At 43.5% G+C, this 25893-nt stretch overlaps 1 long non-coding RNA gene across 1 annotated transcript in view; it reads left to right on the forward strand.

The window, feature by feature from the left end:
• The first annotated feature begins 9322 nt into the window (after nucleotides 1–9322).
• LOC123344386 overlaps nucleotides 9323–25893 on the forward strand; it is a 62226-nt gene continuing 45655 nt past the window's right edge. The window contains exon 1 of the long non-coding RNA XR_006572536.1: nucleotides 9323–10019. This is a non-coding gene — a long non-coding RNA (uncharacterized LOC123344386). The remainder of the gene's footprint in view (nucleotides 10020–25893) is intronic.

The raw sequence follows: 25893 nt of genomic DNA on the forward strand, positions 1-25893 counted from the left end.
TGATCCACCAGTGCTTGCAGCACCATTGAAAAGTACCCCTTCCGGTTTACGTACTGGGTGCCCTGGTGCTGCGGTGCCAAGATAGGGATATGGGTTCCATCTATCGCCCCCCCACAGTTAGGGAATCCCATTGCAGCAAAGCCATCCACTATGGCCTGCACGTTTCCCAGAGTCACAACCTTTCGTAGCAGCAGCTTAGTGATTGCTTTGGCTACTTGCATCACAGCAGCCCCCACAGTAGATTTTCCAACTCCAAATTGATTCCCGACTGACCGGTAGCTGTCTGGCGTTGCAAGCTTCCACAGGGCTATCGCCACTCGCTTCTCTACTGTGAGGGCTGCTCTCATCTTGGTATTATGGCGTGTCAGGGCAGGGGCAAGCAAGTCACAAAGTTCCATGAAAGTGCCCTTACGCATGCGAAAGTTTCGCAGCCACTGGGAATCGTCCCACACCTGCAACACAATGCGGTCCCACCAGTCAGTGCTTGTTTCCCGGGCCCAAAATCGGCGTTCAATGGATAGAATCTGCCCCATTACCATCAGGATCTCCAAAGCGCCGGGGCCCGCGGTTTGAGATAATTCTGTGTCCACGTCCTCATCACTGTCATCGCCGCGCTGCCGTATCCGCCTCTTACTCGCCTCGGTTCGAAGGTCCTGGTTCAGCATATACTGCACGAGAGTGCGCGAGGTGTTTAAAACATCCACGATTGCGGTATGGAGCTGAGCAGGGTCCATGCTTGCTGTGCTATGGCGTCTGCACGGTTCACCAAGCAAAAAAGGCACGAAACGGTTGTCTGCCGCTGTCAGGGAGGGAGGGAGGGGTGAGGCTGTACCCAGAACCAACCGCGACAATGATTTTTGCCCCATCAGGCACTGGGATCTCAACCCGGAAATGCCAAGGGGCGGGGGAGGCTGCGGGAACTATGGGATAGCTACGGGATAGCTACCCACAGTGCAACGCTCCAGAAATCGACGCTAGCCTCGGACCATGGACGCACACCACCGATTTAATGTGTTTAGTGTGGCCGCGCACACTCGATTTTATAAAATCTGTTTTACAAAACCGGTTTATGCAAATTCGGAATAGTCCCGTAGTGTAGACGTACCCTAAAATCTTTTATTCATTGTCTCTCTATTTGAGAAGCAGAGAAACTGCCCTGAAGCACTGCTTCAGCAGTCAAACCCACAGCTTGAGCTATTGTTCACACTCTGAGGGGGACAACTGAGGCTGTCTCTGTAGCACACTAGCACTTTTGTCGGTAAAACTTTTGTCGGCCAGGGGTGTGGAAAAAACACACCCCTAACCAACATACATTTCACTGACAAAAGCGCAGGTATGGACAGTTCTATGTTAGTGGGAGATGCTCTCCTGCCGATAGAGCTACCGCCGCTCATTGGGGGTGGTTTAATCATGTCGATGGGAGAGCTCTCTCCCGCCGGCATAGAGCGGCTACATAAGAGACCTGACAGCAGTGCAGCTATAAGGTCTGTAGTGTAGATATACTCTGAGCCTTTTAATCTAAGCAGTAGCCCATCAATCCACTCACCAGACGAACCTGGGACTTTGCTGCTGCTTCAAAGCAAAGGATACACGCAGACACCCTTAAATGATGCTCTTTCCTTCCCAGGCAACCTTCACAAATTGGCATCTTGCTAGCTTCCTTGGCAACTAGTGTGCAATCTGTGTACCATTCCATTAAACTTCAAGTTGCCTTAGTTCATCGCTATCGTCTGTCATTTTTAATGATCCAAATTTCTTAGGTGTGGCCTGAGCGAATGCTGTGCTCTCATACAGATCTGAGCGGCTTTAGCACCATCTTTACAGAATTATTTTCCGCTTACGGCCCACTGGTGCATATCAATATATTAATTAGTCCAAACAATTGAGTGCCCAGATGCCTGACCATCACTATGTATGGTGGATTAAAATGAACCAGAAGAAATATTCAAATGTCACTCAGGATGCTCTGCCACATAAAACAAGGGGATTAGATATGGTGAATTTCTGGTAATGAAAGCAGGCAATCACGTTCCCATCACATAATCTGCTTAAAAGGCCCTAGATTCCAGAGAGTGGAACTAAAATAACTTGACCTACCTTGGTCCTGTAATCTTTAAATACTGCTTAACATCTGCTGTTCAGCACTTGGCAATAATATTTATTATGAGTTTTTAATAACATGCTCTGTATCTAGGGTTTATATTAATTAACAATGCACATATATACACACACAGACAAAAAAACTTCATTATACTAGGGTTCAGACTGAAACGAGGCATTTGTGATTTGAGGGAAACAATCACAGAAGAAAGCTGCAGCTGAAAAAATCCAAAGAAAACAGGGAAGCCATGAAATACATAGGGCTTGTGGCTTGCACGGCAGCTCAGAGCAGGGAGGAGATGCAAGGTGTCCGCTTTCTTCCCTTCAGTGACTACACTCATTTTATGTAGCAGCACCAAGGAAGGGGCCCATTATGTCCCCTCCTGCTCATGTGGGTACATGGGATCATGGGACAGAGCAATTAACACCACTCAGCTCCAACACCAGCTGAACAAGTATCCATTGCAATTCAGGCCGCATAAACTTCCCTGAAATGATAGTTAAACAAGGGGAAAGCAATTAGGGAAAGCTAAAACCCAGCTGAAATGTAAACGAGGTCATCTATGAATCAGTTGATGAACAGCCCGATCCTTTTCCTATTGCCAGAAACATTCAACTACTATGGTGTGGAATTCATAGATTCATTGCATTTACATAAGAACATAAGAACGGCCGTACCGGGTCAGACCAAAGGTCCATCTAGCCCAGTATCTGTCTACCGACAGTGGCCAGTGCCAGGTGCCCCAGAGGGAGTGAACCTAACAGGCAATGATTAAGTGATCTCTCTCTTGCCATCCATCTCCACCCTCTGACAAACAGAGGCTAGGGACACCATTCCTTACCCATCCTGGCTAATAGCCATTAATGAACTTAACCTCCATGAATTTATCCAGTTCTCTTTTAAACGCTGTTATAGTCCTAGCCTTCACAACCTCCTCAGGCAAGGAGTTCCACAAGTTGACTGTGCGCTGCATGAAGAACTTCCTTTTATTTGTTTTAAACCTGCTGCCTATTAATTCCATTTGGTGACCCCTAGTTCTTGTATTATGGGAATAAGTAAATAACTTTTCCTTATCTACTTTCTCCACATCATGATTTTATAGATCTCTATCATATTCCCCCTTAGTCTCCTCCTTTCCAAGCTGAAAAGTCCTAGCCTCTTTAATCTCTCCTCATATGGGACCCATTCCAAACCCCTAATCATTTCAGTTGCCCTTCTCTGAACCTTTTAGGGCCAGCAGGGACCATTAGATCATCTAGTCTGATCTTCTGTATAACAAGGCCCATTAAATTTCATCCAGTTACTCTGTACTAAGCCCAATAACCTGCATTTGTCTAAAATATACCTTCTAGAAAGGCATCCGGTCTTATTTTGAAGACAATGAGAGATGGAAAATTTAACATTTCCCGGAGTAATTTATTTCCATGTTTCATCACCCTCATGATTAAAAATATGTGCTTAATTTCTAATTTGAATTTGTCTGGTCTCAGCTTCCAGCTGTTGGTTCTGGTTCTGCCTTTCTCTGTTAGATTAAAGAGCCCTTTAGTATTTGGTATTTGCTGTAATCAAGTCACCGCTCAATTCTTGTTTTTGATAAGTTAACCAGATTCAGCTCTTTAAGACTCTCACTGTAAGGCAAAGGTCTTAAACTCAATTTACCTTCGGGCCAGGGCCAGTCCTCAAATCCTCCCAGCAGGCCAATAATGTCACTGAAGATGGTGTTCAGAAAAGAAAACATTTATATTGCATTTTTTATTTCAAAATAATAAAACTGGCATACGACTTTGTACAATTCTTTGCCTGCCAGAGAGTTTTTAGTGTTTGCCAGACACCTGGCAACACTTCAGTTCTGTCAGTTTGTTGATATAATAATAATTGAACTGGAAGGGACCTTGAAAAGTCATCGTGTCCAGCCCCCTGCCTTCACTAGCAGGACCAAGTACTGATTTTGCCCCAGATCCCTAAGTGGCCCCCTCAAGGATTGAACTCACAACCCTGGGTTTAGTAGGCCAATGCTTGATGTTTGGCCTCAGTGATGGAGCCATTGAAACCTTCAGGATTGCAGCAAGGTGTGCATTCGATAGTTGTGTTCGGTCCACTTTCCCACACTCCATGCTCTGCTGACTGGAGGACCTTGCTGGGCTGGCCCTCCTTGGGCACAGAAGCGGCTGAGGAGGAGGCACAGTCATGGTCTGCCCACTGGTCAGATGCCGGGGGTGAGGAGCATGGCTACTACCCTAAAGAGATGGGGCAGTGGGTGGTTCTAACCCTCCCTGTGTGTCTGGGATTATGCTCCCATCAGGTTCGGTGCCTCCTGGTGCTCCTGCTGAGATGGCCACCTTGCAGCCCATTTTCCTACCCTACCCTTTTCCCTCGCTCCCTTGGCCTCATGCCACCCTGGCTGACTCTGCCCGGTGACTAGTGGCACTGCCTCCATGGCTGTCTCTGCCTGGTGACTCTGTCCCTCTCCCCCAGCCAATGGGAGCTGGGGAGGGCGGTGCCTGCAGCAGACAGAGCTGGCAACGTGGCTGCATCTCTCCTGTCCACTCCCTTCCTGCTTCCCTGCCCCCCCGGGCCGGCAGCCACAAGGGCTGGATAAAAGAACTTTTAAAAAAGTTTCTGTGGGCCGCAGTGGGGAGGTTCTTGGGCTGCAGATGGCCCATGGGCAGGGACTTTGAGACCCCTGCTGTGAGGCATTTTCTCCAGCCCTAAAATAATTGTTTTGGCTCTTTTCAGCACACTGTCTAGTATTTCAATATTGGTTTTAAAATGTGAACACCAGAACTGTGCACAGTATTCCATATTGGTCTCGCCAGTGCCATACACATAGGTAAAATCACCTCCCTGCTCCGACTCACTATTCCCCTGTTGCCACATCCAAGAATCGCATTAATGCTTTTTGTGACAGCATTGCCCTGGGACGAATACTCATTTGCTTGTCCGCTATGGTCCCTAAATACTTTTCAGAGTAACTGATTTCCAAGATACAGTTTCCCCCATTCTGTAGGTGTGGCCTGCATGCTTTGTTCCTAGATGTATAACTTTGCATTTGGCTGTAATACTAAAATCAGCTTACTAAGTGATCCAAATCTCTCTGTATGACTTATACTCATTATTTACCCTTTCACCAATCTTTGTGTCATCTACACATTTTTATATTTACTTCCAGATCATTGATGACAATATTGAATAGTATTGGGCCTAATTCTGATCCCCGAGGAACCCCACAAGAAATACTGCTCATTCGATGACGATTTTGTATTGATGACTACTTTTTGAGACATATCAGTTAGCCAGTTCTTAATCCATTTACAGGTGCCTTATTTGAAACCACAATAAATACACTAAAAGTTAAAATCTCAATTTTTTTTAGCAGCAGCAAGTTTTTCCTCTCAGCATTTCCCTGAGAGCAGATCAATACCTATTCTCTTTTATTTTGTCATTTTTCAGTAGCTGGATAGCTTAGGCAACCCGATCAATAAAATGTATACTGTTTCCCCTCCCCTGGTAGGTCTCCAAATTGACCTTCTGCGTGGGAGTTCTATAGGGAACTCCGGTTTCTGTATGGAATATCAACTCAATATTTCTCTTTGAAGTCTTTTACCAATCATTCTTTCTTTTCCTCTTCAGCTATATGTGTCCTTAGCTCTTTCTTTCATGGGGATTTGAATGCATGTAGCATCTTGCATCTTTATTAAATGCCTCATTCTGATCTCAGATGGGCCCTGATTTAGGAAAGCACTTAAGCACATGCCTAGCTTTAAGCACACGGATAAGTGCTTTCCTGAATTGGGGACTTAGACTGGTTTTGCACCAATAATTTCCAGGACTTTATTCCTGTTTTATTCTGGTGTCAGAAGGAGAATCAAACTGTGCTTTTTAAGGAACCCTCCAGCCTGCGAATTGTGCAATTTCCATGTAAAGGTTCAAATTCTGCAGAATAACTTCACTGAAGTCAATGATGCTTTTTGTAAGTTTGCTGCTGCATGCCATCCCAGAAGCGGCTACATTTAAGTGATGTCATATGTTTCCAGTTTCAAAGTGCTTTAGGTATTATGTATGTATACATCATATGCATAAACTAGCAATTTATGTTAATATACCCTGGATTTTTAAGTATCTAATGTATTAATTAAGAAATACTATTGGCCTGATTTCCTTTTCTCTGACACTGGTGTAAATCAGGAGTGACTCCAGTGTAAAATTGGTGCAAGTCAGAAGAGAATTGGGCCCTCTATATGGTAAAAGTGTGTAAACCAAAGTTTCAAAACAGTTTGTGTCATATGACAATGGTAAAGAATCACTGAAAGTCACTTCCTTCTAAATGGTGAAGAAAGAGCTTTCTTTGAATAAGGAAAACAGAATTGTTCCTAAAACTATTGTCTCCTGCAGGGTTTCTGCCTAGACCAGGAGTTTCATGCTGTTTCACACCCTGAACCACTTCTCATTAGAGTGATTATTGCATTTAAAATTGTGTGGGATACTCTCCCCACTATTTACGATCCCACAGCATCCCTGTGGCAAAGGCATGAATTACGGACATGGGAAAGTTACACTAGGAAAGTATTTAGTGTCTGTTTAGCTGTCTTTTAATGAAATGCAGCAGCTAAAGACAAGGAGGAGAACCAGAATTACTAGCCAGCTGACAGCACATCCCCAGCAAGTGCTCAGCAGAGTCTCTGTGGTTCTCAGAACACAGTTTGGGAAGTCCTAGTTCTACTGTTAGGGTCCTCATTACTGTAGAATCTGAGCACCTCACAGTTCTTATGCACTTATCCCCACAACACCCCTGTGAGGTAGGTGAATTGAGGTTCTGGTAGCTTAAATTAATTGCCCCAGCTCACAAAGGAAGTCTGTGGCAGCACAGGGAATTGAATCCATGTCTGCCAAGGGTGGAAAACTGCGTTAGCATTATATGCTATCACTTTAAATTCTATGGGGTTTTCTTGGTCCTGGGTGCAGGATAGTGGGTTCTGTAGGGAGGCATGCAAGTTGGGGTCTTCAGCAGAAAGTCTGCAAAGAGCCAGCCTAAAGCAAGATAGAGTGAATTGAGCCTTCCTTAGGGAGCAGCCTGCTTTGTCTCTCTCTTTCTTTTTGGTTCCTGGCTGTTATTGTGCCGGGATTCTGAGAAAAATTAGTGTGTTATTGCAGCTTCCAGAAAGAATGTTTTATACCTCCCTGTGTGTATGCCATAACACCACACCAAATCTCAGGCCAGTTCTCCAACTGTTGGGTGTTCCTTGCACTTGATGAGAGACACGAGCATGCACATGAAGAAGTTAGCCCTAAACCTGTCAAGTGAAAATCAACATCTATCCCTCCGATCAGTGCTAGGCATGTGGCCCCCAATGATTTGCAAGAAGATATTTGACAAATTAACTTCATGGCTGTGTGATCCACCTATCTTAATTTGTATGCCTTGACAAGTATTATTTTGTCATTCTAGTTGAAGATGAATGCTGTGTGAGACAGAGCAATCTTCCTGGACTTCATCCCTCTGTGCACAGCATTCTTTGTTGTTACTCGGAAGTCTTTTATAAATTCCAAATCAATAACACTTAAAAAAATAAAAAAGGATCCAATAGCAATAAGTCCAGTTGCAGACTTAATCAGATCATCTTTATTTGAGTTGTAGACTTTGTCTCCTCAAGATGTTCTTGCCCAACAAAATCAATATGGACACAAGTAAAGTCAATTCATTTTCAGGCTCCAAGCACTGCAAAAGTGGTGACTGGAATTTGGGACGGGATTGAGGGATTCTGCCATCTACATTAGCTGTGTGAGTGAAATCGCAGAGATAGGATCAGACCACAAAACACTGAGGCAGATTTCAAACACTTGTATGTTTGGATCGGGAGTGTTTGTTCTTCCTCTCACAGAGACAAAGCCATTTAAAACTGAGGCTCTAGACACAGGTTTCAGAGCCAGCATTTTGAGCTGATTTCTCACTGTTAAGACACGGAAGAGTTCCTGGTCTTGAGGAAACGGTTAGCTCTGAAGAGGTGGGATGGAGACTGGGGAAAGAGAGAATATGGTCTGATTTTTTTTTTTAAATTCTCCTATAAATATTTGCCTGTTTGGGGGGCTAACTCTGATCTCACTTACCTGGGCTTTATACCTTTGATTTCAATGGAATTACTCCTGATACACATTAGGGGAAATCAGAATCAAGCTTGATTCTTGCTAAACCAGAGTCTGTACACCTTCTTTTGTATATAGTTGAACCCTACTCTCTCCACCAAACCTCAGAGTGAGTGTGGCACTTCCCAGGAATACAAGGTCTGTGAAGCACCTCACCACCATAAGTGTGGGAACTAGAGGAACGTGGGGGGGGGAGCTTGAGCACACCTGGGTTTTACATGGGGCTCCGCTTCCAGTCCTGCACATGGGGGCCTGGCTGCTGGCCCCATGCCCAGGGCTCTGTACCCACGCCCAGCTATGGCCCTAGTCTCGGTCCACTTACCCCTGTCTGTGTCCCCTCCCCCGTCCCAGAACCACGGCCCTGCTCCCACCCCAGCTCTAGAGGCAGATGAGCATGGATAGGAGTAAGGGGGGGGCATGAGGTAAAAAGCTAGGGACCACTGGCTTTCAGCACCCCCACTACAAAGTGTTCCAGCATCACTGCTCACGACCATCTGCCTTTAGCATGAGAGTCTTATCTGCACCTGCTGTACACCAGCTCCCTGACTCCACCAGCCTTTGGCAACACAAGCCCTGCCTTGCAGGCCTTGTTTTCTCTGTATAGGTTAGGGATGGGCACACACTGCCCCCTGTGTCCTCTGAATGTCCTCTAGAATGCTCAGCCTTTACTCCCAAGGGAATAGAAATTATAAGATTCAGTTCAGGGTCACCACTCCACTTAACACACAATACTTAGAAGTATTCATAGTGAAAACAAGATAATACAAGTTCATTATAAAAAACCCCAAAATTCAGATGATGTAAGATTATTGGACACAAATGGTTACATATAAAACAACATCATATCATGCTTTCCAGAGATAAAACTTAACTCAGAAGACATTCCCTGTTTCCCAGAGGATAGTTTATCACAAGTCCTGGCCTCAGCATTTTCAACCAGGATGGCTGAGAACCCCCTTTCATAAGTGTGATGACATATCCACACCACATAAGGCAGAGCCCTAGGTGCTGGAACTAGGGGTACTACTGCACCCCCTGGCTTGGTTTCCATCATACACAGGGTTTATAGTTTGGGTCAATGGCTCTCAGCACCTCCACTATACAAATTGTTCCAGCACCCTTGGGCAGAACAGGTTATTAAGCTGATTAATCTGATAGCCTGCACCTGGGTGAGAGCCAGAGCCTGAAACACTAATTGATGATGAAGCCTAGCTGGGCAGGGGCTTGTAGAAAGCCAGCAAGCTAAGACTGGAAGGGGGCTGCAGGTAGTCTGTAGTCACTCCTGGGGAGAAGAGAGGTATGTTTGGGGCTATGGAGGCTGTCAAGAAGCCAGAGATAGTGTAGTCTGTAACTCCTTCCTGAGAGCAGGGAGTTTGGGCTTGTAAACTCAAAGGAGGTCCAAAAGATAAAGAGGGAAGTAGGAAGAAGTCCAGGGAAGTAGCAACAGGATCTGGGAGCTAGCAGGCTATAGTTGTCAAATATAAGGTCCCTGGCCTGGAACCCAGAGTAGTGGGTGAGCCTAGGTTCCTCTATTAGCTGCTGGGAAAGCAGCACTGGACTTGGCCTTGGGCTGGAAGGTTGACTGGAATGGCCAATGGGACTTTGATACCCTGGAAGGGGAGAGCTATAGTGATTTGGCTGGAGGGCTGAGTCATGAAGAAGGAGCACCCTGAATCCCAGAGAAAGATCGAGACCACACGGTGAGGAACTGGCAGATGGAGGCATCAGGCTGGTGGAGAGTTAATTCCCAAGGTGGCCAGAAGGAGGTGCCCTAGTGGTAAGTACCCTGTGGAAATAAGATCAAGCCTGCTGGCAGCTTGTCTTCACAGACTGAAGGATGCCAGAGTGTCCCTGTGCACCTCCAGATATACCAGACTGTGCTTTGAAAATAGGGTCCCTCCCATGCCCCCCACTACCTCTTCCTTCAGAAGTCTCTGAAAGCTCGCTATTAGCATGTGAGTCTGTATCCTGATAGACTTCCATTGTAAGGTACGGAATGGTCTGCCAGGAAGATAGATCTCTCCAGGCAAGAGACCCTTATCTCAAGGTGTGCTACCTCTGAGTGACGTGTCCTTAACTACAAGGCCTAGAGAAAATACGTGTGTGTGTGTATATATAATCTCAGAATGATTATGGTGAGCAGTGTGACACAGGCTTTCATTAGAGACCCTAAATGGCACACTTGTGGTGAACCCATGCTATCCCTGTACCTCTATCTATCCTTGTTTCCTCTGCCAGTATTGCTACATCGTGATTGCTATTCAAGGATCTTTTAAGCCTAACAAAAAGCTGTATGCAACTCTGTTGAAAATACTGTTCTTTTGTGCAGCTCACATTAAGCAGTAAATAATATAACTAAGCCTTCACTGTATGGTCTTGTTGTCTTATTAATATTCACTTGAAAAGAATGAAGACTAATGTTGAGAGATGTATTAATAGATTCAATAGAGCTGGCTGAAAAACTTCACATTTTTTTATGAGAAAAAGGGACACTTTTTTCACTAATGCTTTTTGCAAACTTTTGACCTAGGATTAGTGTGTGTGTGTGTGTGGGGGGCTTGTGGGTGTTCTGGGTTTTTATTTTATTTTTTTCTGGGGTAAGGAGGGCAAAGGCAATTGCTTATCTTCTCTTTTCGTCTGCCTACATATTTAAGGTATTGGGTCCTGATTCTTAAGCGCCTGCCTAAATTTAAGCACATGAGGAGTCCTCTTGAATGAAACTATACATATGATTTCAGGGGAACTGTGCACCTTGCTCAATCATGGTCTTTGTTATGCATCCATCACTCTAGTGCCTGGGTTCTTAGAGTGAGGCTGTATATGCTTAGATAGTGGCTTTAAATTTAAAAAAAAAATTGTCTTTCCTTCCTAGCTAAGTACTCAGCCCATCCTCTGGAAGTTGTAATCAATGGTCTGAAAACACTACTGTTGCTTAATAAATAATTAAACTTGAGAGACAGTAAGCTGGAGTTAATTAGGACACAGTGTCACCTTTTTACTAGGCCTTTTACAAGTGTTCCAGGAAAACTCCTTCAATATATATATAGGGCAAGACTCACCAGAACATTCTGGCTGCTTTGAACCACTCTGCAATGTAAACCAGCCACAAACCTATCTGAACAGTCTGGTTAAGCTGGGTTTATGGCCACTTTGAGTCACAAGAACAGTGCACAGCAGTTATGGGCAGACTGGTCCATGCTATACCAATGCCTGGTGCTCTAGAAGAGCAATTCTCAACTGGGTTCTGGGGCCAGCTGAGGGGCTGCGAGCAGGTTTCAGGGGATCCACCAAGCAGGGTTGGGATTAGACTTGCCGGAGCCCAGGGTGGAAAGCTGAAGCCCCACTGTGTGGGGTAGAAGCCTGAGGCCCTGAGTCCCACCACCCAGGGCTGAAGCCGGAGCAACTTAGCTGTGTGGGGCCCCGGGCAGTTGCTCCGCTTGCTACCCCTTAAAGCCTGCCCTGGCTTTTAATCTACTGGAGATGCAGAAAAACAGTTGTTGTGGCATGGGTGGGCCATGAAGTTGTTATAGCATATTGAGGGGGCCTCAGAAAAAAAAGGTTGAGAACCCCTGCTCTAGACCATGGAGGTCCTGGGTCACTGCCCCCATCTTTCTTTCAAGGTCATATTTTTCCCATTTATGTGAATTGACATTAAGAGCTCTTGTTCAATATTATCCCACCCTCTTCTCCTTGGTCAGCCCTGAGGTCCAACACCATAAGGATGCTCTTCTAAGAGATGCTTAGCTGGTCTGTCCCCCTAACTACATGCTCTAACAACCACTGGAGGTGTTTGGATTTTACTATGTTTACTATGCATGGTTCACCATACTATACAACTTTCTTTCTCTTACTGATTATATAACTATTATGTGATCTTGCAAGATAACGTCATCTGGCTGAAACTCTGTGCACAGGTGGAGCCACAGGGGCTTAGATGGATCTGTGAAGTCAAACACTTGCAGGATCAGGGATATAATACATAGAATATATTCTATCTGCTGCTACTGAAGAAAAAACACTGCTGCTGAGAGAAGCAAAATAAAAGTGAATCTCAGAAATGAGAGAGTGAATCCTTGATTAGAACATTCAAAGGCTGCTAGTAGCTGGAATAGATAACTAGAAATTTAGCAGACTGTAACACTTAGATTGCAGGGTTTCTTTTTTCATATGTTCTATCTTCCCACCAGCCATTTCAAGTACATGGACATGAGGAGCACAAAGCAGGGTTAATTTTGTGTAACATAAATTAATAAAAGCTGTGCAAAAGAATTTTTCAAAGACTTGCTTGCTAAATAAATTACTGTTCATGTTTTATTCAAAGTCTCGCGCTGCCAGCAGCGAACACAGAAAACAAGCACACTTTCAATTAAAGTAGCAGCCAGGATTTTCCTTCTGGCACCTATGTGACTTTTTTCCCCCCCATCATCCTCAATGGTATTGTATGTTGCAATTTGCACCGTATCATCACGTGTGCATGCTTGCATACACACTGTATGAGCCTATATCTTAGAGCTTGTAACTTGCAGTACTCCTTTCAGAAAACATTTCCAGGCAATCAGGCAAACATCCTTGCAAATGCATCTGGAGTTATAGTATTGGTGTCAGGAAGGGGTTATATTACTGGTATCAGGCTTTACACAGTGTGACCTTGGTCCCTCTTTGGAGGTGACTGCTGTGATACTGGGGTGAGGCTTTAAACCCCCTAGGACAGAGGGTGGGCTGCTGCCAGGCTGGAGAACGGTTGGAGTGGGGCCATCAGGGATTTACATTTCTAACGGGACAGATGTCTCTTTGCGTCTCCCGAACATCTGCTTACAAATTCTATTTTAGGAAACCCTGAAAACAGTTTTAAGGGCAAGGCTGAGGTTACAGCAGGTTATTGGTGCTGTGCCGCAAAGGCTGCGTCAACACACCATTTCTAGCAATTCCCCCACTGCTGGCTTAGCTCTAGTGGCAGTGCCAGGGGAGACTGGGCACAGGCCTTTTTACCACCATGTTTTCTAAACACGCTTGAAGCAGCATTAAATAGTAGGTTGTGTCCCCTCTGCTCACACTGGTGAGCAGTTACTTACATGAGTAATCCAATCGACTGGTGCATAAGGGATTCACGCAGTGGCCCCGTAGGGGTAAAAATACCTGTGCCCATCCTACACTGGGCTGCCATTGTTGCTGCTACTGATGGAGCACGGTTGAAAATTCTCACTATCGTTAAGACTAAATAAGGTGGCCTTCAACCTACAGCACTCAGGGTTTGGCCCAATGTCCCTTTGAAGCCAATGGGAATCTCTCCATTGACAGCAATGGCCATTGGATGAGGCTTAGGGTCTGGATATGGCTGCTTAACCAGTGGACAAAACTTAAAGCCATTTTTCTCCTACCACAGTGCCCCCATCTTCAATTTTCTGAACAGTTCCCCCTTATTTAAATACCAAGTGAGCCAGGCGTGTCTGACGTCACCTTCTGTAAGTGTCGGGGATCAAATCTACCGTGTTAGGCTTCTGAGTACTTGGAGCAATAGTGTCTGTTCAGGGGAGCTGGGACTTCTTGACAGAAAGACGAATATGCTGTTAGGGAATTAATGCAGAATTTATTAAATAGAAAAATAGATCTGCTGAATGATTCCCCTCTAATGATGATGATACTAGAACCACAAGTGGAGTATTAATTATCCCATGTCCTTGCTTGTCAGTGAGAATCAAATTAAATGGTTGAAATAAGCAAAGGGAAAGTGTGTGTGTACTTGAGATTCATATGGGCTAATCGGAGAATCTAAGGACAATTTGCAGATTGGTCACATTCACCTCTTTGTGAAGGGGCGTGCAAGGCTAACGCTCTCAAGAAGTTAATGAGGCCCATTGGCCTTATTATCTTGCATCAGATGCCAGAGGCAGAGAAGGACTTAACAGGAGAAGATCCAGCTCGGTTTGGGGCTGACCAGGAAAGAGAATAGAGCTCTGCTTCACCCTTGGTGAGGGCTAAAGTCGGACTTCCAAGTCTGAAACATTTGCGGCCTTGGGCAGGCTGCCTGGTGGTTGGGATGACTGGGCCCAGGGAGGCTGACCAAAGGAGTAGTTGCATGAAGACACGCATCTGACGAAGTGGATATTCACCCACGAAAGCTCATGCTCCAATGCGTCTGTTAGTCTATAAGTTGCCACAGGACTCTTGGTTGCTTTTTGCGTGAAGACAAGCTCTCAGCAGAAGTTGCAGGGTCCTGCTGAAGGCTCATTGGAGGACTCTGCTTTAAGTTCTTAGCAGTCTTTTAGTTTTGGACTTTAATGCCATTGAAGGGACGGGACTCCAGTATGCCTTCCCCTGAGGGCTAAAGCACCACTGCTCCAGACCCTGTGAGAGGTGACAGCTGACTGTTAGAGCCTGCCACAGGGTGAATGGTGCCCTGCTAGCCAAATGGAGGCACTACAGAGGTAATGGAGGAACAAACTGGGCTAAAGAGGCAGTAAATTCAGACCTTTTAAATGACCAACAGAAATAACTTTTTAACTATTTGGTGTGTCAAAGCAGAAAGGTATCTTGAGCCTAAACAAGAGAAGCAGGGCACAGAATCTCTATGGTACTGGGCATTCAGCCTAGTGTAGATAGCATCTGCACACTGGAAACGTAATGAGAATCTTAGTGTAAAGATTTGGACCCTGGATAGGCAGATATGAAAGGAAGAAATGGACCTGTGCAGTGAATAATTCCAGTGCTAGATAAACTGGAGACCATCGGAAGGAAAAAGCAGACTGGAGAAAAGACCTAAGCTTTCCAGCCTAGCTGGGCAATTGTAGAGCATGAGGAATAATATTTCCTCAGGGGACCAAGTCTGAACTTGGGACTGGCAACCTAAAGAGACGGAAAGAAAAGAAAGAACGTAGCCTCCTGAAAGAGTGCTAGGAAAGCTGGAGATATTCAAGTGCATATTTTAATTCTGCACATTGACTAGGCCTGAAACATCAAGATTTAGAACTGCATCTAGACTTTCCTTTTGCACTGGCTCTCTGTGCAAGGGTGAATCCTCCACAGCAGTTCTTTTGCCTCTTTCTAACTTCCACTTGCTCTTCTTTCTTTATTCTTAAAGAATATCCCAATCCCTGCCCCTTGTTGCATCAGAAATATATTAAAGTGCTGGGTCTCTGCATGGGTGGCATCATACTCATTCAAGTTAATGGTAGGTGCTCTTCTCATGTGTCATTCAGGTACATTTAATGACATCAAAATCTGAAATGTGTCCTGGATAGTCAGAATGAGTGTAAATTCTTGCAAGGGTGGGGGGAGAAATGTGACACCTGGTGTTAGTGCCTAATATAGAATGAGAAACCTGCTCAGATATGCAAAGAACCTTGGGTCATCCTTTTGCACCTTGCACAGATCCAGTTACATGAACCTTTATAAAATCAGAGAATTCTAGGACTGGAAGTGACCTCGAGAGATCATCTAGTCCAGTCCCCTGCACTCATGGCAGGACTAAGTATTATCTAGACCATGCCTGACAGGTGTCTGTTTAACATGCTCTTAAAAATCTCCAATGACAGAGATTCCACAACCTCCCTAGGCAATTTATTCCAGTGCTTAACCATCCTGACAGTTAGGAAGTTTTTCCTAATGTCCAACTTCAACCTCCCTTGTTGCAATTTAAGCCCATTGCTTCTTGTCCTATCCTCAAAGGTTAAGGAGAACAATTTTTCTCCCTCCTCCTTGTAACAACCTTTTATGTACTTGAAAACTGTTATGTCCCCTCTTAGTTTTCTCTTCTTCACACTAAACACAATTTTTGTAAATCTTCCCTCATAGGTCATGTTTTCTAGACCTTTAATCATTTTTGTTCCTCCCCTCTGGACTTTCTCCAATTTGTCCACATCTTTCCTAAAATGTGGTGCTCAGAACTGGACACAATACTCCAGTTGAGACCTAACTGACGTGGCATAGAGTGGAAGAATTACTTTGCATGTCTTGTTTACAATAACTTCTGCTAATACGTACCAGAATGTTTGAGAGTTTTATTTATTTATTTTTATTTTATTTTGCAACAGTGTTACACTGTTCACTCATATTTAGCTTGTGATCCACTAGGACCCTCAGATCCCTTTCCAACTTGCACCTTGGGCCAGCAGGTGCTGGTCAGGCAGGCCCTGAGAGGTAACTTGGTGTTGCTCTGCACTATGCCTGCTACAATATTCCCAGCAGGGTTTTTCTGGCAGCTAGTGATTGCTGGGTCATAGCAGTACCCCACCCATACCTCCTGGCCATGCTTTCTAACACTGGTTCTGGGTCATCTGGAGCCTCTCCTGTGCTGAGAGAGGTCTGCTTTATGCCTCTGGAGTACTGCAAAGCAGCCTCACTGGGGACAGAAGCCGGTTCTGCTGTTCTCTTCTTGTACCTAGTTTTAGGAGCGGCTGAGCTCAGGAGATGCTGAGGAAACCTTCTTCCCCCCCCTCCCCCCCCGGGATCGAGCCTCTGCAGAGAAACACTTTTCAGCTAGTCTATAGAGAAATCCTCTACCCCCACTGGCTGGATTGTCATTGTAAACTGGTTCTTAGACAGCAACTCACAAGAAATACAGATACCTATAAAGCTTTATGATGAGCATGAACAAAGTCCTTCCCTGCAATGTTAAAACACAGGCTGGAACAAAGTAATCAAAATGATAGCATTCTGGGATGATCCCCATGTCTCTACGCTGAAGAATAGCATTAAAATAGTGTCATGTTGTCTTTGCCATAACACAATAGAGGAGTGGGTTGGGCTTATGTGGAACCCTACCAAACGAAGCACTCTGCTGTCATGCTTCTTCAGTCAGTCGGATGAAATGAACTTTTTCCACTAAGAGGCAGAATTGCAGGTGTGTCAGTGGCTAGCTCTATTCCTTGCTGTTGTTAAGAGCTGATGTAAAGGGATGCACAACAGAACATAAAAACAATGAATAATATTGACCCTATAAAACCCATGCCCAATGATACGTGTTCCTGAGTGCCATCTACTGACACGCTTTCTAGTAACTATTTATACACCTGCAGACACTGAGCATTCTCATTGTACCCATCACTGCAGTATTGCCAGCCCTTAAAATTAAAAAAAAAAAGTCACTCGCACTAAATACCAGGTGATAGGTTTAAAAATCATGAGATATTTAAAAATAAATAGGATTTATTTTTATTTGCCTCCTGTTTTTGAGCTTTTAGAACATGAGTTGGGTCACACTTTCAAGCTTGTCTCTGCAGCCAGGAGAGTTAGAAACTCACTTTAAAAAAAAAAAGTTGATATTCTCATGTAATCATATGACTCCAAGAGCTGGGACTTTAAGTAAAACATCAAATGGTGTGAGACTGGTGATAAAACTGAAAGAGTTGGCAACACTGCAAATATTTTTCCAGTGCACTACAGTGTTGGTTGTTTGAGTCTAAGATTGCTGCTGGAACTTCATATTAAGTGACAATAATAGTGATTTAAAAAAACAACTCAGTGATGGGTCAGATCTTAAGGCCTTTACTCAAGTAAAATCCCAATTCACTGCACTGAGTTTTGACTGCTAAGGATAGAATGTTCCTATTAAGCACAGTTCAGGTAAGATGTGGTGCAGGGTGCACTGCCCAGGGTGGAACCAGGAGGGTGGATTGCTCCCATTACCCCCCTGGTGGAGCTGGATGGATATGCTGTTTCATGAATAATTTTGACATGTATCTTCATTCCAATCAGAAATAAATCCTGAGCTTTTAAAAATTCTCTGTGGGAAAAATCTCCAAACTCCAAAACATATTTCATTTCAAGTCAATCAAAATATCTTGGTTTGACAAAATCCGATGTTTCATTTTTATTTCACTTTTTTCCTGTTTTTTATTAAATCCAAAATCTTAATTCAAAACAAAGCTGATTCATAATGAAGAACTGAAAGGACTTTCTTAGAATTCTTACTGGGTTTTCTTCTGAAAGGAAACTTTGGTGACACAATTTTGCAAAGTGTTTTGACTTTTACAAAACTGCATTCTACAACAGAAAATAGTTCCATCAAAATTTTCCCAACCAGATCTGTCACAATGACTCCTCAGAGAGGGAACAATATGTTGGCCCCTGTCAGTCCTGTTCCATGAGCTGGAGTTTGGGGGGAGAAAGGGGAGGTCTTTCCAACTTGATACAACAGTTTAAAAAGCCAGAAATACTTTGTGTGATGGGTTTGAGTCCTTTAGGGGTGTCACGTGATGTGCTGGGGTTTAACTGAGCCTCCCCTGCTCACTCAGCCTATTCTGCCAGCCTGGGTCCCCTTTACCTGGCCTTGCTAGGTTAGGGTCACAAGCCTCTTCCAGCCAAGCAAACAGGCAGGGCCATGCCCAGCTGCACAGAGAGACAGAGATCTGCTCTGGAAAGATTCAGCCTTAGGGGCTCCCCCCAACACTCTGGTGCCCACTCCCTTTAAGGGCACAAACCCAAAGGTTTTATGAAATTCACCCCCTCCCTCAATGTGGAGGGAGATATGCACAACTTCTTGCCCCTCCACTCCCTAGTTAGAAATTACATAAACTGGGTTATATTATAAACAAGCTATAAGTTTATTAACTATAAAAGGTGAATTTTAAGTGAACATCAAAGAAAACAGACCGAACAAAACAGATTACTGACAAATAAACCAAAGTATGCAAACTAAGCTGAATGTACTTAAGAAACAGGTTACAAAATGTAATTTCTTATCCTAAATGTTGTTTTAGGCAGGTTGCAAAGTTTCTGTGGCTCAGAGTCCAGTTCTAGTCCTTTTCAGTCTGGATGCCCCCTGCCTTCCCTCCCAGGTGGCTTTAGCAGTCTTTCTTCTTGGGCAGACAGGCCATGGAGAGGAGGAGTCTCGTTTGCTTTCCTCCCACCCTTAAATAGGATTTACATAAGGTGGGAATCCTTTCTTTTCCAAACTTGACCCCCCTCCCTTCCAGTGGAAAGTTACAAGAAGTTTAGGTAATGTGTAGTATCAGGTGTCAGGCCCACCTGACTCTATAGTATCACAGCACCCATGAGTCAGTGGCAGTATGGAGTGGCCAAGCCTTTTCATAGTCCATTGTCCTCACTGATGGGCCATCTACCCTGTCTGACTTCTCCATTTTCCTACCTGAAGTGTTAGCAGTGCGGGTCACCCAAAGTAGCATAGTTGAAATACAGATTCATAGGTAATATTCCTAACTTCAGATACAGAAATGAAACAGGCACACAAATTGGATAATCACATTCAGTAAGTTATAACCTTTCCAATGCTATCTTACAAGACCCATCTTGCATCAAGTACATCTGTTATGTCATATTCATACCATAAGCATATTTTCATAAAGAATATGGCGTGAAACATCACACTTTGTACTATCACTTTTTCTCCTTCCTTACTTCTGCTAATCCTATGGCAGAAATGAGACGGTGTTCGTTGTCAGGTAAGAGTCCTATCTCTGCCATGAAGTGATTGACTGTCTGAACCACAGCATCCACAAAATTCTCTCTCCACTCTAGCCTGGTTTCATGAAGAAGCAGAGTTACATCTGACTACAATAAACAGATTTACTCCATTGATTAAATGAACAATGAACACTCAGGATAGTTAGTTGGGGTTCGGCGTATCACAAATTAGGAAAACGGGCACCACTTTATTTTTTTTTAATGTTTTCAAGGACTAAACCTACTGAAAAGTCCCCCCCCGAGTGAGACACTTGACATATGGAAAAGTGTACATCACGAATCCTGGTGCAATAAGTGGCACAGAAGAAACGAACTCTTAAATCACTCCTGTTTGTGAAGGAGACAGTATTTACCCAAATCCCAACTATGTAAAAAGATGTAGAAAATTCAGTGGGGAAAATCTTCATAGCCAACCACACAAAATATATGCATGGAATAGAGAGAACCACTGAAATTAAAGATTAACCAGACCTATCTGGTCACCTAGTCCAGGGCCACAGGCTGATTGTAGGATTTTTCACTTAGTATGTTGACTAAAGCTTTATCTAGCCTTGTTTTAACAGCTCAAGCAAATGGTTATATATGCCATGATTTAAAAGGGTCTGACTGTCAGGGCTGACTATTTCATACAGATAGAACAGGTGATCTAATGTGGTTAAATATTAAAAGTGGTGAATGCACACTGGTAGTTTGTATGGGTGGCTGCAAGCTAGCGTGTGTGTGACATTTGCTAAGGATAGCAGAACCCCAACAACCAGTGCTGCTCACTGTTAAGTATTTTTTCCAGATGTTCATCCTGCATTTTCCTTAGCTTAATTTCATCCCATTAGTTCAATCCATGCATCTTTCACCCTCAGAGTAATTCCTTTCCCTCTTTGGTGTTTTTAATCTCACAAATACTTGTAGACAGTTAAATTTGTCATGACCCAAGCACTTAAGTTTTACTAGTATAACTATTTTGTTTAGGGGAATGTGTAGAGTGTGTGTGTGTGTGTGTGTGTGTATGTATGTGTATATATATATATATATATAAAATTTTTTTTAAACTGATCTAGTTCTACTTGTAGAAGCCCAATTACGGACACAGTTGTAAACCATCTTTATACAGAGCTAATTGTATCCACACTTGAGGGCGGGGGCTGGGGGCTAAATAGATTGGTATAGTTAAAATGGTACAGCTTTCTAGTGTAGGCAAGCTCCATGGCTCATCATCATATAGCTTTGTGCGGGCTCTGACAGGGAGTGTGTGAGACAGACTATTCCTACAGGGAGAAAGAACTGCTCCTTAACTTTAAACTCACGGTCAGTGCTGAACATGCCGATTCCAGTAGATGCCATCTCCATCGTTCGTTGAAGTTTGACATCTCTCCCTAGCTTAGTTTGCAAAGCACAACACTCGTTGCCTGGCAGAATTCGTTTGACATGTACGTAAATGTTCCAGTTAGTCTGAGCAGGGATTTAAGTAGCTCCGGCTTCAGAAACATAGGCCTGTCAGCACAAAGGGACATAGGTGTTGTGGTGCTCTGCGTCATAAGAGGAGAGCCACAGAGCCTGAGTTAGGCTCCCTACATGACGCATGGGAAGAGATCCGCACCTTAGACTGTGATCCTCCAAAGCCAGCATGCTAGGTGGGGAGCTGTCTAAGCTAGCCCATGGGAGATGCTGAGGAGAGGGGTGTGTCCTAAGCCCTGCCCCTCTCATGGAGCTCAGCGACTCTCTGCTTGTGATCCATGATACAGGGGTAGATAAGATGCTCCTCTGCCTTTCTCGTGTGCAGGGCACGATCTGGTAGGTGTGCTCACAGGCTGCTTGGCTCCACACAAAACAGCCACGGTGGGGGGAGAAGCTCCCTTTATAACCATCAGCACAGTGCTTGGGGTATTAAGTTCTGATTTGGGAGACCACCAGTTCAAGTGCCCCCTCTGTCTTCCTCCATCTCTCCTATTGATGTTTTTCTGCTTTAATTAAATAACTAAATATTAGTTGGGTTAGAGAGGATGAGACTCCCTCTAGAGTCTCTCATCCCCTTGCTCTGGGGCTTAGCAGGGTGATAGGCACTGTGCATTCCCAGAGGCAAAAACCTAAAGAATTTTTATCCTGGAACTTTAGGCACCAAGTGAGTTCAGGTGCCTATGTGGTTAGGTAGTAGCCAAGAAGGGCTGGGGTTTTGTGGATCACAGTCATGCCTAAAAATGGCCCAAATTTGCTGGTTTAGGTGCCTCTTTGTGGATCTGGGCCATAGTGACTCTCATCACTGGGCCTGTTTCTGATCTCAGTTATATTCATTTCACACTAGAGTAACGCCACATACTTCATCTGAAATCAGGAGCAGGTAAATCATAATCTATTGTGAATTTAACTGCATGCAGATCCCTGTTAAAATACCATGGGACACATTAATCCTTGGTGTCAGCAGCATTACACCAGGGAGGGGATTTGGCTCCGAGCAATTACTGCTTTGCCCAGGTCAAAACACAGCTGCAAAAGATTTGAATTAAATTTTCTGATCCATTAGGAAAGTTATCTATTATTTACTCTGGAAATAGAGATCTTATTTAATATTAAATTCCAGACTTCCGTTAGGTGACTGACATCCTTTCAATAGACAAGATTTTGTGAAGTTAGCAAGTGTGCAATTTTTCTGTGAATTTGTTTCCTCTACTTTGGTTCAGAAATAATAGATTCAGCTTGATCTTTCTTAAACTGTGCACTTAGCCAGGGCTCACTTAGTCTTCTGTTCCTTTTGAAGTCCCTTTAAACCAATTCTAAAAAGCAGGGCAAGTTTATCCAATTACAGAGCCAAACTGACATGGGATGTGATACAGTCTGACCTTCAGTCCTGTGGAACAAGGTCTTCTAAGCTATTTAATGAGTTTCTCAAACAAATAACTAAAGATGAAAAGAAAACATGAAGTGTCAATCTTAAATGTGTACTGTTGAGTCCTTGACATGAGGAATATAAGGTCAAGTAGTGGTGAGTAGTAACAGCTCACTGCTCATTCGAAGTGAAAGATGCAACAGGAATTTGACTGCTTTTATTTGTATGAAGTGCAGGATCTTCATTCTATTATTCAACCAAATTTCCTATTTAAAGCTCTAGTTTAGTACCACAACTCTTTCACCTCAGGCTGTGGCCTTTATGTCTCCAGCTTCAGGTCTTCTCAGTAGCTGGTTGGGGCCCTCAAGGAGCTAATGGTGCTGGTTAATCAGTAGGTGGTGCTCTCAGGTTCAGGCCTACTCCCTTTCAGTAGGTGGCTGACTGGATTTAGAGCTATACTGTTAGCTCTATTCTTTTATTAGCTCAGCTCTTTCTCAAAGGAAGCCATATTAGCTCTTACGTTGTGGCCAGATTCCAGCTTGGACTTTATATAAACATATTTAGCATCTGTTCTTAAGATTTACAATCCTGGAAAAAGCTAGATTAATAATCAAGGGGGAGGGATAGCTCAGTGGTTTGAGCTGGGTGGAACCTTCTTATGGGTTGTGTTGAAAACTTGTTAAACCTGATGCGTGAAGGTCTGCCCAGAAACTAGCACCAAGCGTGCGGAGGGTTTGACTGGGTATTGTGATCGTGTGTGTAAGGAAACTGAGAGGTAGTAGGAGAATCAAGCAGCTGCCTGTAAGCACAGTGTGGGATTGGGAAAAGCGAGAGAGAGCTTTGGGTCTGTTGGCTAAAGAGATGTGGGGCAATAAGTTAAGAAACTGCTGCTTTTGTTCTTGGTTCCGCCTGCATTTGGAGAAGCAGGACTTTGAACATTATATAAACAAGAGTGCATCAAAGCACATAGCAGGCTCCATTTGGAACATCCCTAGGGGCCCAAACTTTGTCTAGCAGCTCAGGTCAAAAAGGTGCAACAGTATTATCTGCTTCACAGACGCACTGAGGAGCTTGCTTAATTAATTTGGTAGAGTGCTTGGAGACTGTCATCTGGAAGCCTCATGATAAATACAAATTACTATTATGCCTAATTTGAAATAGGCTTCCAAAAGCTCAGGAACTAGTAATAGATGCAAACTGAATCCTCATGACTGAACACCTCCAGACTTTGTGCAAGCTTAGATCCACATTTGGTCTGGCCATGCTCTTTGTCTGCCAAGATCTCTGTAGTGGGCTGATCTGTATCTTCACATCCCCACATTTTCTTATCCTGTACCACTGTTTGTGGCTTGAGTCTAATCTCTTCCAGTAACCCTTCAAGAGAGCAAAGTCTTCTCCTGACCCTTAAACAATGAAAAGAAGGGGAAACAGGTCACTACGTGTGTGTCTACAGGGTTGTCAGAGGTATGACTGCTGCTGAGGTAGACACACCCATGCTAGCTTTAGTCTAGTCAGTGTGGCTAAAAAATAGATGCAAAACCGTGGCAGCATGGATCCTGGTGCAGGCTAGCAACATGAATACATACTCAGGAATCCAGATGGGCTTGTACAGCCTGAGCCACAGTGTTTACACTGCTATTTTTAGCCGTGCTAGTTGGATTAAAGCTAGCAGTCAAACCTCTGATTGCAGTGTAGACATATCCGATGTGTTATGTATATAAGCTTCATCTGTCACGTACATGCAGTGGTGTTTTTTAAAGAAGGTACTTTCAATGTGACATTGATTGTATTTTTGTCTGAAACTTAGACAAACTGTCTAAAATACTTTACAAGTGTAGAATTTGATTAATGCTTGACACCTTGGGGAAGCAGGGTGGGGAGGGAAGGGAGGCAGGGAGAGAGAACCTTAGGCACAAATCTTAATCATGTTTACTGGTTTTAACATCAAATTATTGAAACATTCCTTTTTAAGAGAACCTAGAATTAACAGAAGCTGCAGAGTCTTAAAGGACTGATGGAAGAATCACCCTGTAATATTAATAAGATCCTGTTACACATTTCAGTGGGGATTATGATGGACAACTGAAATAAGATCACTCTGTTTTCTGTGAAGGCTGGTCACTAAACCCACAGTGATCCTACCACACTGATTTTGTTGTTGTTGCGGTTGCTGTTTGTCAAAAGCAGGTGATATACAAAATTCAGACCTCATTGGAAATTCAACTTGATGTTTCTGGTAAATGTTTCATTTTATGATCAGTAGTACAAATTTAAGCATGGCAGAAGGTAATTCACAAGCTAATGTAATGGCTAATTATTAACCGAGTAGAGAATTATATAGTACTTAAATGTGTATATGTATAGCTTTAATTATATTAGTTACTTATGGATGTCATACAATAATAAAAATTTGTGCTTGTATCCCTCTTCATCCAAGAATCTCAAAATATTTTAACTCCATTACTTAAGCTTCACACCAATCCAAGAGACCGTTATTTTATCTGTTTATTAAACAGGCAAACTTCAGCACAGACAGGCTAAAGGACAACAAGGCTCTGCTTCAGTAAAGCACTTATGCATGTGCTGAACTTTAAGTACTTGCTTAAGTTCACTTCAGCATATACTTCCTTAAACAGGGATGCTTTCCTGAATCTGGACCTAACCTAGTACCAGAGAACCCAGGTCCCAAGATCAAGGTTCCAATTCAACAAAGCAATTGCTTACTTTAAGCACATACTTATGTCCCATTGACTTCAATTGACTTAGGCACCTGCTTAAAATTTAAGCTTGTGAATAAGTGTTTTGCTGAATTAGGCCCTACTCAGTAAATAGCTGATGATCTCTCCCAACAGCGTATAATCTAGGCAGAACAACGATGCTGCCACTGCTACTACCTTTGCTGTATCGGTTCTGCTGTCAATCTAGCACCTTTCACAAACATTAAAGACCCCTAATAATGGGGGGGGGGAAATCTATTCTTAGCCTTTGTACAGTAGATGCTGCAGAAAATATGCCTCTGGGATTTCAGCCATGCAGACAAACATAAATATTACCTGAGGGTTGCTGGTAATGTATAATTCCTCAATCCATATTTACCCTGGAAAACCGCATTTTAATTTTGTTGGTATGCTTTGAATGCTCTTTATTCCATTTATTGTGAAGCCTCTGAGTGTGTGCCAGCCAACACAGTGGGGAAGATATTAATTTAGAAGAATGCTGTTGACTAGAGCCTGAATTTATTTACCTATCTTCCTGGTGTGCTGCTGCTTCTGTTATCCTTACACAAAATAAATAAATAAATATTTTTATGTCTCCAGAAAAAAAAAAAAATATATATATATATATATATATATATATATATATATATATATATATAATTTCATTGCCAAAATATCACATTTCTGGGAATGCT

Source organism: Mauremys mutica, chromosome 11 (genome assembly GCF_020497125.1).
Source record: "Mauremys mutica isolate MM-2020 ecotype Southern chromosome 11, ASM2049712v1, whole genome shotgun sequence".
In the NCBI taxonomy this organism is placed as follows: Eukaryota; Metazoa; Chordata; order Testudines; family Geoemydidae; genus Mauremys; species Mauremys mutica.